Source organism: Aulonocara sp. 'chitande type north' Nkhata Bay, linkage group LG23 (genome assembly GCF_057382095.1).
Source record: "Aulonocara sp. 'chitande type north' Nkhata Bay isolate Kocher_YH1m ecotype deep benthic linkage group LG23, A_spYH_male_GT1.1, whole genome shotgun sequence".
In the NCBI taxonomy this organism is placed as follows: Eukaryota; Metazoa; Chordata; class Actinopteri; order Cichliformes; family Cichlidae; genus Aulonocara; species Aulonocara sp. 'chitande type north' Nkhata Bay.
The window spans coordinates 14,518,846-14,531,774 of NC_141365.1; positions in this window are offsets into that span (position 1 = coordinate 14,518,846).

A 12,929-nucleotide genomic window follows, 5' to 3' on the forward strand; every position below is an offset into this window, starting at 1 on the left:
CTAAGTCTCACAGATGACCAAACATAAACTTAGTTTTTTGTTTGATTCCAGTTCAGTGTTGTGGTGAACCGGTCGAGCAGTGACTCTCTCGGTCCGCACGCCTCATTAGGTTTACTGTCCAGGTGCACCGGGATCTGTGAAAAGCGTCTTTAGTTCTCTGCCAGGAGGCACATGGTAATTACTGCATGCTAAACCCTGTCAGAGTGCAATTGTCTCTTGCATGTTGGCTTGACTGTGCATTTCCAAGTCAATCAGACAGGCATCAAATTCATTTACAGCCCTCAGCCAGTCATCGACGAGCTGAATATAAACTGAGGTGAACAGTCTCTAATCAGACCTGATTACCAGCTGGCAGCACGCTCGCTCTGAGCTAAACAAGAAGAGGGGAACAGTCCCAAATAAAGAGGATCAGATGACCCGTGGAGAGTGGTGCAGCCAAACTGCTGGTATACAGCAGCTTTTGTTAGGCTGACCCAAAGCCTGACCAGGACCATCAGCTTCCATCAACATCTTCATGTCCCAGATTGATTCATTTCACCTGATTTTAAGTGCTTCTCATTATAAAAACATGAAACTCAGCAAAGAAACTGGTCGGTCCTCTGACCATTTTCAATGGAATGTCTTTTATTTGCAAACTCATTTAAACAATGACCTAAGCAAACATGAAAAGGGACCAAACTCAAGGAATAAACAAATGTTGTTTTTACGCATAACATCTAATTTAGCAACTGTAAGGAAGAGGACTCCCTTACTGCATTTATTTATATTGTATTGTCTGTATAGCACTTTAGAGCACACCTTTCACTTTATTAAAAGCACCTTATCAAGCACTTTATGTAGCATTGCACTTTAAGCATGGATTTGCACACAAGAAGTTTAAATATTTATTGTCTATTTATTGGGAATTTTAAAATCAGTTGGTAGCCTTATTTCAGATCCTGCACAGCTGCTCCTCGTCAAGGAATGTGGTGGTTGTCTGTCAGGAGAGAAGAATGGTGATTGAGATTGTGATTAAGGTTTACCAATAAGGAAAACTAATGCAAATGTGTGTGTGAAATCTAGGGAAAAGTGTTGCAAATAAGTGTTTGTAAGTTAATGATTACTCACCTTTCTTGCCTGTGTCCTCTTCAAGGTGTTTGGGCAAATGTTTCCCGGGGGTCCAGACACCATTTAAAGGTTCCGGGAGAGACCATTGGTAAAGAGAGTGTGGTGAATCTTTTTGTGCTTGGGTTTCTGGGTTTTTATAATATTGGGTTTTGTGTAACATTAAAGTGTGAAGTATTTATTAATATGTAAATGTGAAAATGTATTTATGTATTTATTTATTCTTATTGATATATTGTATACTGTGGTGGAAGGTTGGGATTTAAGAATTTACCTGAGAGTGGAATAATGGTTAAGTCTGTGACAGCTGAACATATTTAAGGCTGCCAGTTGTCATTAGGGGATTTTTGTGCTGTGAAGAAGCTCGACAAGTTAATTGTTTTAAGGAGAGCCATATAGCAAATAAATACTTTGTTCCACTACACTTGCCTTGGTCTGTCTCACTGTGTTTCCAGCCGCTAAGGGCTGCCCTGTTACAAGTGGTGTCAGGAGTGTGTCACTCATGCCACAGTGAGAAGATGATGACAAGAGGTGGAAGAAAGCCAGGCCAAGAGGAGCAGCCTGATGAAGGAGTTGGAGCTTCATCTGAGCTAGAGGCCATGGCAGCAACAAGCCCTGAGAACAAATTGGAGGAGTTGACAGGGTTGGTGAAATCTCTTATGCGGTCTCAAGCAGCCAGAGACCAAAAGTGGGAGAAGGATTTGTCACGTCAGGAGCAAAGGTGGAAAGGCATGCAGCATCAATTTCAGCAAATCCAGCTACAAGTTAACGCTGTAACTGATAAGCCTGACCCACCAGAGGCGCCAGCGCCCCCTACAACATCTGAAGAACAAGAACTTGGATTCAATGGTGAAGACATTCCAGTGGCCAGTGGGTCCAGGTCTTTAATTGAACCAAAACTTTTTCCTCTGTCACCAGAAGATGACATTGAACATTTTCTGACTACGTTTGAAAGAATGGCAAACGTGTGTCGATGGCCCAGAGATGAGTGGGCTATTCGTCTGGTTCCCCTGTTGACAGGTAAAGCCCGCACAGCCTACATTCTTATGGATTTAACAGACTCTGAGAATTATGATAAGGTGAAAGAGGCAATTCTGGCAAAATATGAGATCACTGCTGACACCTACAGACGCCGCTTCAGATCTCTGAAAGTTGAGCCAGGTGAGACGCCACGTGAACTTTATGTAAGATTGAAAGACCTGTTTTCAAGATGGATTAAACCTGAAAAATCAACTGTAGAAGAAATATCTGAGCAGATAATTCTGGAGCAGTTTTTGAGAATGGTTAATCCAGAGCTGGAGATTTGGATACGTGAGCATGACCCGAAGACTGCAAAGGAAGCAGCTAGCCTCGCAGAGGTTTTCACTTCAGCCAGAAAAGGAAGCAAGAGCACCTACTTCAGCCGGGAGACCCACTACGCCCAACCAAGTAAGTCCATTGGGGGTGAACAGGGTTCTGGTCAAGTTCAGGCTAGAAATCTTTCTAGTTCTAGGCAGCTCCCTTCTCATAGACCTCAAAATGTGAAGAAATCCTTTAAGTCTTTAGTTCAGGATATTAAATGTTATCACTGTCATAACTTTGGCCATACACAACAATTTTGCCCTGCACTTAAGTCAAAACCATCTCTTTTATGTGCAGTTCCAAGACCAGCCACAGAGCCAGTAGGAAAGAAAGCTTGTACTGTCCCTGTTTTAATTAATGGGCGTAAAGAGGAAGCTTTGCTTGACTCTGGGTGCTTCCAAACTCTTGTACACTCTAGCATAATTTCAGGAGAAAAGCTAAGTGGGGTTGGGGCTACAATAAGTTGTGTGCATGGAGACGAACACAGGTACCCCACTGCTGAGGTTTACCTGACAGTAGGAGGTCAAACCTACTTGTTAGTGGTAGCTGTTGTTCCCAGTTTGCCATATTCAGTGATACTTGGTAATGATATCCCCACTCTTTTTGATCTAATACATCAGTCGGATTATGACCCTCAAGTGAGTGCTGAGAAAGACATTCAAGGCTTAGGTGATGAATCTGGAAGCTCACTTCCTCTAGATATGACAGTTGAACCATTTAAACCCTGTCATGTAGTCACAAGAGCACAAAGTGCAAAGGAAATGATGCAAGAACTACCCTTTTTTGAGGAGTCTCTCGAAACGGAGCCAGGGAAAATTAGGAAGTCTAGGGCTCAGAAAAGAAGAGAAGTTCAAAGGCTCAGGGGAAAAAGGTACAGCATTGTTCCCTAAGCCAAATAACCAACTTGAGTTTGATGTTCCCTCAGATTTAGGTGCACTCCAAAGAAGCGACCCTACTCTAAAACCCTGGTTTGAGAAGGTAACCGAGGTAGAGGGGGCTAGTCAAGGTCAGGTAAGCTGTCTTGCAGACACTGTTTACTTGATTAAAGGAGGCATCTTGTACCAGAGAAAGGGGAAGTGTGAAGCTGTGGCACTCCCACAACAGTTCAGAGACAAAGTTATGGATTTGGGTCATTCAATTCCATGGGCAGGTCATATGGCTTTTCACAAAACACTGAATAGGATCAGCAGCCGTTTTGTTTGGCCAGGGATGTATGTCCAGGTTTCTGAGTTTTGCCGTTCCTGTGAAAAATGTCAGTTGACCTCAGGCAAAGGAGTAGCGCGAGCCCAGTTGCAACCACTGCCAATTATTGAAACACCATTTGAGAGGCTAGGCATGGATATTGTGGGCCCTTTAGAGAGGAGCTCCACAGGTCATCGCTACATATTAGTCATATGTGACTATGCAACACGGTTTCCTGAGGCCTTCCCACTCAGATCAATTAAAGCTCGTCACATTGCTAATTGTCTTCTGCAGCTTTTCTCTAGGGTAGGCATACCAAGAGAAATTCTGACGGACTGTGGAACGAACTTTCTATCAAAGTTGTTGCAGCAGGTTTATAAGCTGTTAGGGATAAAGGGACTTAAGACCACCCCGTATCACCCCCAAACGGACGGGCTAGTGGAGAGATACAACCAGACTCTCAAAAGTATGCTGCGCAAGTTTGTCTCTGACACAGGTTCTGACTGGGATCAATGGCTGCCCTACCTTCTGTTCGCCTACCGGGAGGTCCCGCAGGTTTCCACTGGCTTCTCGCCTTTTGAACTTTTATACGGTCGCCAAGTGAGAGGCCCTCTGGATCTGCTTAAGGACTGCTGGGAGGAATCCAAAGCAGAGGGCGAAAACATCGCAGCCTACGTCATCACCATGAGAGAGAGGTTGGAGAAAATGGCATCATTGATGCACAAAAACATCAAAAGACTTGGTATGATCAGAAGGCCAGGGATAGGGTCTTCCTTCCAGGTCAGAAAGTACTGTTATTGCTTCCCACTAGCGATAACAAGTTGCTGACAAAATGGCATGGACCATACGAGATCGTCAGACAAGTGAGTAAAGTCACTTATGAGCTGAATATGCCAGAAAGAGTTAAAAAATATCAGACATTTCACGTGAACTTGTTGAAGGAATTCCACAGCCGACAAGAGCCGGTCTATCAGTTACTGGTGCGTTCAGTTAAGGATGAGGAGGTGACTGAGAAGTTCTTTCCAACTAACATTCAAGTTTGTGCTTCAGTTGACCTTTCTCATTTGTCTCCTACTGAGCAGGCTGATATAAAACCACTCGTGGACCCACAGCTCTTTCGAGAAACACCAGGCTTCACATCACTGGTTCAGTATAAGATACGGGTGAAGGAGGATGCACCCGTTCGACAAAAGAGCTACAGAATTCCAGAACGGTTGGTGCCAGTGCTGCAGAAAGAAATAAAACTGATGTTGGACCTGGGAATCATTGAGGTGTCAAGTAGTGAGTGGTGCAGCCCGATTGTTTTGGTACCAAAGAAAGATGACACCCTGAGATTCTGTATTGATTTCAGATATTTGAATGCAGTATCCAAGTTTGATCCCTACCCAATGCCCAGGGTGGATGACCTGCTGGAGAGAGTTGGATCAGCAACGTACATTACAACACTTGATTTGTGTAAAGGATACTGGCAAGTGGCTTTGGCACCAGAAGCAAGAGAGCTGACAGCCTTCAAAACTCCGTTTGGTATGTACCAATTTAAAGTCATGCCATTTGGTCTTCAAGGTGCACCAGCGACATTCCAACGATTAATGGACCATGTACTGAGAGATGTGTCAGCATTCTCTGCAGCATATCTGGATGACGTGGTGGTGTACAGCCAGTCCTGGGAAGAGCATGTCATTCACCTACAGAAGGTGCTACACTCCATCAGAATGGCTGGACTGACTATCAATCCCAAGAAGTGCTCCATAGCCAAGAGAGAAGTGGAGTACTTGGGCTTTGTAGTTGGCTCTGGGAAGATAAAGCCGCAGGTTGGAAAGATTGAAGCAATTCAGTCCTTCCCAGTTCCGACAACAAAAAGGAAGGTGAGAGGTTTTCTGGGTCTAGTAGGCTGGTACCGGAAATTCATACCTTCTTTTGCAGAGCGATCCACTGTACTTAATAACCTCACAAAAGGCTCAGCCCCTAACAAAGTGCGTTGGACGGAAGACTGTGAGCAAGCATTCAGAGACCTCAAGGAAGCAGTTGGCACACATCCAGTTCTACACAGTCCAGACTTCAACAAGCCATTCATCTTGCAAACTGATGCTTCGGGAGTTGGCCTTGGTGCTGTCCTTCAGCAAGAGGTGGATGGTGAAAGAAGGCCTGTGGTGTTTCTGAGTCGGAAACTACTCGACAGGGAGACGAGGTATTCGACGGTAGAGAAAGAGTGCTTGGCCATGAAATGGGCTATTGAGGCCTTGAGGTATTATCTTCTGGGACGTCACTTCACTCTGGAGACTGATCATCGTGCTCTCCAGTGGTTGAACCGCATGAGGGATGCGAATGCCCGCATTGCAGGATGGTACCTGTCTCTGCAGCCTTATGACTTTACGGTCCAGTATAGGCCGGGGAAGTCAAATGTGGTTGCTGATTGTTTATCTAGGATGACAGAGGACTGAAGCACTTCGTGCTTAAGAGAGGGAGGAGGAAATGTAAGGAAGAGGACTCCCTTACTGCATTTATTTATATTGTATTGTCTGTATAGCACTTTAGAGCACACCTTTCACTTTATTAAAAGCACCTTATCAAGCACTTTATGTAGCATTGCACTTTAAGCATGGATTTGCACACAAGAAGTTTAAATATTTATTGTCTATTTATTGGGAATTTTAAAATCAGTTGGTAGCCTTATTTCAGATCCTGCACAGCTGCTCCTCGTCAAGGAATGTGGTGGTTGTCTGTCAGGAGAGAAGAATGGTGATTGAGATTGTGATTAAGGTTTACCAATAAGGAAAACTAATGCAAATGTGTGTGTGAAATCTAGGGAAAAGTGTTGCAAATAAGTGTTTGTAAGTTAATGATTACTCACCTTTCTTGCCTGTGTCCTCTTCAAGGTGTTTGGGCAAATGTTTCCCCGGGGGTCCAGACACCATTTAAAGGTTCCGGGAGAGACCATTGGTAAAGAGAGTGTGGTGAATCTTTTTGTGCTTGGGTTTCTGGGTTTTTATAATATTGGGTTTGGTGTAACATTAAAGTGTGAAGTATTTATTAATATGTAAATGTGAAAATGTATTTATGTATTTATTTATTCTTATTGATATATTGTATACTGTGGTGGAAGGTTGGGATTTAAGAATTTACCTGAGAGTGGAATAATGGTTAAGTCTGTGACAGCTGAACATATTTAAGGCTGCCAGTTGTCATTAGGGGATTTTTGTGCTGTGAAGAAGCTCGACAAGTTAATTGTTTTAAGGAGAGCCATATAGCAAATAAATACTTTGTTCCACTACACTTGCCTTGGTCTGTCTCACTGTGTTTCCAGCCGCTAAGGGCTGCCCTGTTACAGCAACGAACCCATTTTAAATGGTATCTTCTGGCACTTTGTTACTAGCAGCATGTCACAAAAACACAACACACATTTGTTTCCATTTCTTGTGGCTCGTTTTGTGTCCTTATCCATTTTAAACTACATGAAGCCATTTCTATGGCCTCCACTGCCATTAGTTATTTTACTATGTTTTGCATTATCGTCCCATTACTTTAGTTATTTTAACAAATACAGTTGCATACACTCCAGGCCTGAGAGGGTGTGTGCAGCATCCTCAGGCTGCTACAGATGGGAGCTTCCTGCTTTTCTTTATGAAAAGATACAGTAAAGCCTGAGCCAATATCTAACTCCATATCAAGGTTCATTTGTTCTCCTGAAACAGCTCCATGGATGCATTTGTTTTTAATTCACATGTACCTTGTACTTAAGTTACACTCCATTCTTTCCATTTACCAGCTGCCATTCGGCAGCACAGCACAGCACAGCCCAGACCTTTTTCTCAAGGTTTTCTTATCTGTTGTCCACATTAAATAGACTATGAATAAATCTCAGCACATACTAATTGAAAATACGTGAGTTTGAATGAACAGTATCACTGAAGAATGAAGCTGAGGACCGTTAGCCTGAGCTCGGGGCCTGCAACAGGATAACAAGATTAGGCTAATATAAAGAAACCGAAGGACAGCAGCCCCCTGAGGCTATTCTTGAGCTAAATGGTGCTTTTCATGTTAAACATGCTGATGTGTTTGGGTTTATTGCCATATAAAACCATCATATATACTGAGCAAATTACAATATAGCTGAAGATTATAAGAGTGTTTTTATCTATTAGGTTAAATGTTGAACAAATTTGACCAAAAGATGGCAGCAAGTTAAAAACTGTGGATCAGATTGATATTTTTGTCTTCAGTCTACGCAATAGATCCCCACACCAAAACCAGACATCCACCACTGCCGCTGTATGGTTTGCTGAGTCCCACTGTTTCCACCAGTGCTTCTCCAGCTACTTCTAATTCCCCTGTTTGTTTGTTTTTAACCTACTGGAAGAGAATGGATGATTTGGTGTTTTGGTGGTAAAATGGTGCAGAGATGTCACCGCCAAAAAAACAGCACAAGTAATACTGCTAGCATCTGCAATGTCCACCTACTCGGGTGTTAAATTAAACACAAATGCACAAATTAAGACTCATAAAATAGAGAGAGTTTTTTGCAATGCTCTGCATGTACACATATATACAAATCTTATCAAACTACTGGGTATATTTATTTACTTATTATGGCACAAGCATAAACTTCAGAAAGGAAAAACAAAAAAAGAGCAACATTTTGTGGGATTACAAGGTTCTACTAAGATTTAGACTAAATGAAGTCCGCCTTCCTTTGATTCGTCGCCCATCTGCATACAATAAGCAGGGCCTCAGATGTGTCACGGCAGCCGATATCAGCTCAAGTGTCCGTGGCGCTGCCGTGGGCCCTCTTGTTCTGATTAGCTGCAGCCTGTTTATCAGTTGCTGGAGATAAGTACTTTCACTCATCTGTATTTCATACCAAACAGAGGAGATGATTTATCCTCCTCCAAGCACTTAGCCTACACAGAGTTTCTATGACAACCTGAAGGAAACTTGTGTGGGCCTTTAGGGCTGCATTAATAAGTACAGCTGCACATTGCTGTGGAAATGCAGATTAACAGAATTCAGAGGCAGCACAGAGACCTTCCTGACCCTCTGACCTTCCTCTCAGGAGACTTTCAGTTGTAAATAGTAATTCTAAGAGGTAATACAAAAGAAAAATAGTATGGAGAGGGCATCATGATCCTCTTTGAAGCTCTCTGATCACCAAATCACACCAACAGTCAACTCGAGTGGCTTTATATTGTAAAGGAAAGACCCTCAGAGAAGCCCAGAAGAGAAACCACTTGGCGACAGTGGGAAGGAAAAACTCTCTTTTAACAGGAAGAAGCCTCTAGCAGAACCAGGCTCAAGGAGGTTAAAGATGCTGTTTTATAATCCACTCATAATCAGTTATTTTACCTGTGCCCCAATCAGCTGCTGTTTATTCAGTTTGCACTCACAATCAGTGGACCACACAAGTGTTTGTGTACGTGATTCACATCAAAATCACGAGAGAATTTCATTCATTGAGCTCCTTGACAACACTGATTTCACAAACAGAGAATGAAGACTTCGGTCTAAAAATTCTAAAGAACGTTTTGCAATCATGTCAACATGAACTAGAAAGTCACAGGAATGAATGCATCCTGAACAGGAAGACTGGAGGGTGTTTGAGGGAAAGGGAAGGCACTTCATGATGTGGCTTTTGCTGCATGAGTGTACGTGCCTTAATTGCAACAGTGTGCCATGTTCCGATGGCTGCTTCCAGCAAGATAACAGACCGTGTCACAAAACTCAAGTATTATAAAACTGATATCTTAAGCTAGTTTCTTGACAATAAGTTCACTGTGCTCAAATCTCCTCCACACGCGTCAGATATCCAGCCTAGCCTAAGCTAGGCTAGTAAGGTTTTAGAATGAAAACTTTATCTAGTGTTTGTAATTTTACACATAGTGGTTTAGGTTTATGTATGCAGTGGAAATGCAGTGGCTCAGAATGTCATTTGCCTTTAAAATGCAGTGCTAGTCTTTTTCACATCTTATTTTAATCAGATTTATGCAGATTTAGCCTAAAAGCTTTTGCTCTTCCCTGCTCATCTTAAATTTTTGTTTACAGTTTTTCTGTAGGGAAAATAAGGGTGATGACATGATTTCAGGACCCTGTTTACTCTCATAGTGTGAGCAGCTCATGGAGCTGTGGGTATTACACGTCTGCCCTCTGTTGGAGGCTTGTGAGATTAAACACACTCATTTGATGATTACATTAGATTAGATTATATAAAACTTTATTAATCGGTCAGGTGGGTTCCAGGTGGGGAAATTCAGTTTCCAGTAGCACAACACAATTGGAACTTGCATGTTACAGAGTTGGAATACCAAATAAAAGGGAATGAAAGAGTGCGAATATAAGCATAAATGTAGCATATATACATATTTTCAGGTAGGCGTGTCTCTCTCTTCCACATTAAGCTTGCCAGGTGTATTTATAGAAACGCCTGCAGTTGCTGCACGTATGCAGTTCACATAATTTGGATAGTTTCCCTTTTCTGTTGCTTTCTAAAAATTCTAGTTGTGCACGTGAGGCACTGGGAGAGGATCTAAAAAATTAGCAGGTTTACTTAATGGTAACTGCACTAGTCATTTCCAGTCCAGCTGTATTTCACATAATGCCACGTAAACTTTGCATAAGAATGTTTTGATACATCAGAAATCTAACACTTGGACTGCAAATAGCCCAAAACATTAATACATGCATAAGTAATTGCAGCCATGCACGCATGACTTACGCTGTGAGTTGTGAAGTATTGTTACAGTCAGAAGATTGCCAATAAAACTTCCAAATATTTACAGTGTTGCTTCCGATTTTCCGATAGCAGGTCCTGCAGGTTTCTCTGAGCTAAAACATTCAAAGCATCAAAATAGCACAGACCCAAACAAAGTCACGCCATTTTTGTGTCACGCTAAATATCTAAGGCGCTCCAACAAGGCAGATGTGACCAATCAGATCTAAAATGAACAGATTTTTCTTTAGGATGTGCTTCACAGAAACCTGAAGGTACACATTCCTGCATATATGTAAAGGTGTTGCCTTATGAAACACAGCATTTCAATATTGGAGCTCTATAGAGGGCGACCGTGGCTCAGGGGGTTGGGAATCGCATCTGTAACCGGAAGGTCGCCGGTTCGATCCCTGGGCTCTCTGTCCTGGTCGTTGTGTCCCTGGGCAAGACACTTTACCCTACTTGCCTACTGGTGTTGGCCAGAGGGGCCAATGGCGCGATATGGCAGCCTCGCTTCTGTCAGTCTGCCCCAGGGCAGCTGTGGCTACAACTGTAGCTTGCCTCCACCAGTGTATGAATGTGAGAGTGAATGAATAGTGGTATTGTAAAGCGCTTTGGGTGCCTTGAAAAGCGCTATATAAATCCAATCCATTATTGTTATAGAAGGAAGTTGTGACAGTGTTTTCCCCCATGTGTCAGCCCTGCTGCAAAGAATACCTCCAGAAGAGTTTCATCCGTCAAATCATGGCCACTAACAAGAACGTAACTGAATCAGCACAGCCAAAATTAATGCTCTAACTCTATGAAATTAAATCACCCAGAAGCTGATTAAATAATAAATTACCTAATAGTTCATACTTTTATGATAAATAATCCTCGAAAAATCACTAATACCAGCTTCTGTGCCTGGAAAAAAGGACGCTGAGCCACGATGTTTTGCATTTCCAAAAACTGAACCTGTGTGTCTTGTATGTTTGTTGTAGTTTGTTGTTGTTGTTTGTTTGTTTTTTTTTTTACTAAAAACAGATGGTTCTTTATGCCTGGAAAACAGTAACAAGATCATCATCACTATTTGGCACTGACTTCCAAAGTGACAGTTGTTACTCCGCCAAAGGGGTTATGTTTTGGTAGCTTTTGCATGCATGCATGAATGTGTGTCCCCAGTCTGTCTTTAAACACGATAGCTCGAAACATTTTAAATGAATTCTGACTTTGTAGAAGTGCAGAGTAGGGTCATGTTAAAAATTCATTAACATTTGGCTTACATCCACCCAGGTCTTTAGGGTCTGACAAAAAGCCTTATAACTTTGACGATTCTTACTTGTGTGATGAATATTGTCAACATTTAGAGTATCATGTCACATTTGACCTCTGACCTGTCTTTTAAGGTCAGCAGACTGGTATTAAGGTCAAAGTGATATTTAAAGCTATATAGAACTACTTAAAACTGTTTCTTACTGCCATGTTTGTACTGACCACATTTAACACGTTGATTCCGAAACATGTTACATTTTTAAAGAAAGTATTGTGAAGAGAGATCGAATGAGCTGCCTAGTTAGTTAGAAACATACTGTAGTATAACTTATATTATAAGCTCAAGCTTTTCATGTCTAGTTATTTATAAATCAGCACCTACTATCCATTACCTACTCCTACATAATGTTTGCATAGTCAAAGTTAATGTGAGTGTTGCTACCCTTATCTGACATTTACTGAACTACAAACTTGTGAAAGTATGTTTAAAAAGGCAGAAGAAAATGAAATTAATATACAAAATGCAATACAGTTACCTTAAAAGTAAACATTGCCCAGAGACTGAGCTGCCTGGGACAGACGTTCATGCTTTAAACGGGATGATGTATCTAAAACCTGAGTGATTCCATGACTCCATACAATTTTACCTCTGGATGTGCTAAAGACATGACATGGGCAAAGTTGCTTTAAAGCCCCTGAAGATCAAGGATAACAGTTTGAAACATCATGCACTCATAAACAAATATTTATATATATTGTAAATGTGGCAGACTGTTGCATCATTCACTGGTTGGAGGTTTGCTTTTGTTTTTTTGTTTTTTAACTCGGTTGATGTTTTTGTTGCGATTTCATTATCTTCCCTATAATGCTGACCTTCAGTTTTTGGTTTTTCATTTGTGTTATCTCTCTCAGGGTGATATTTCTCTGTCCTCTCTCTATCTACAATGTATGAAAGCTGGAATATACAAGCCAAGGCAGAAGGAGGACTCAACTAAGCAGCAGTCTTTTGTTATTCAAATGTTGTTTCAGTTCTGTAAGATGAACCAACTTTCTGCGCTTCTCTGTTTCAGTGTGATTTTAAAATAGGTGACATATTGTCACATTGCACTCTGCTGTGAATTTAATTCAAAGTGACCCTAAATAGAAAAAATGTCATCAGCACTGTTAGATCTGAAATCAGAGATCACAAATGTGCCAAATGACTCTTTACTGACATCACATTAAAGGATTGCGGTGTAGGGATAAAAGGAATTTCCTGCAGAAGGCTAAATCAAGCTTAAGATGAGTTGGCAAGAAGTCCACGGTGTGCAATCTAGGAAATGAGAGAGGAGGTATCTGATTATTATTA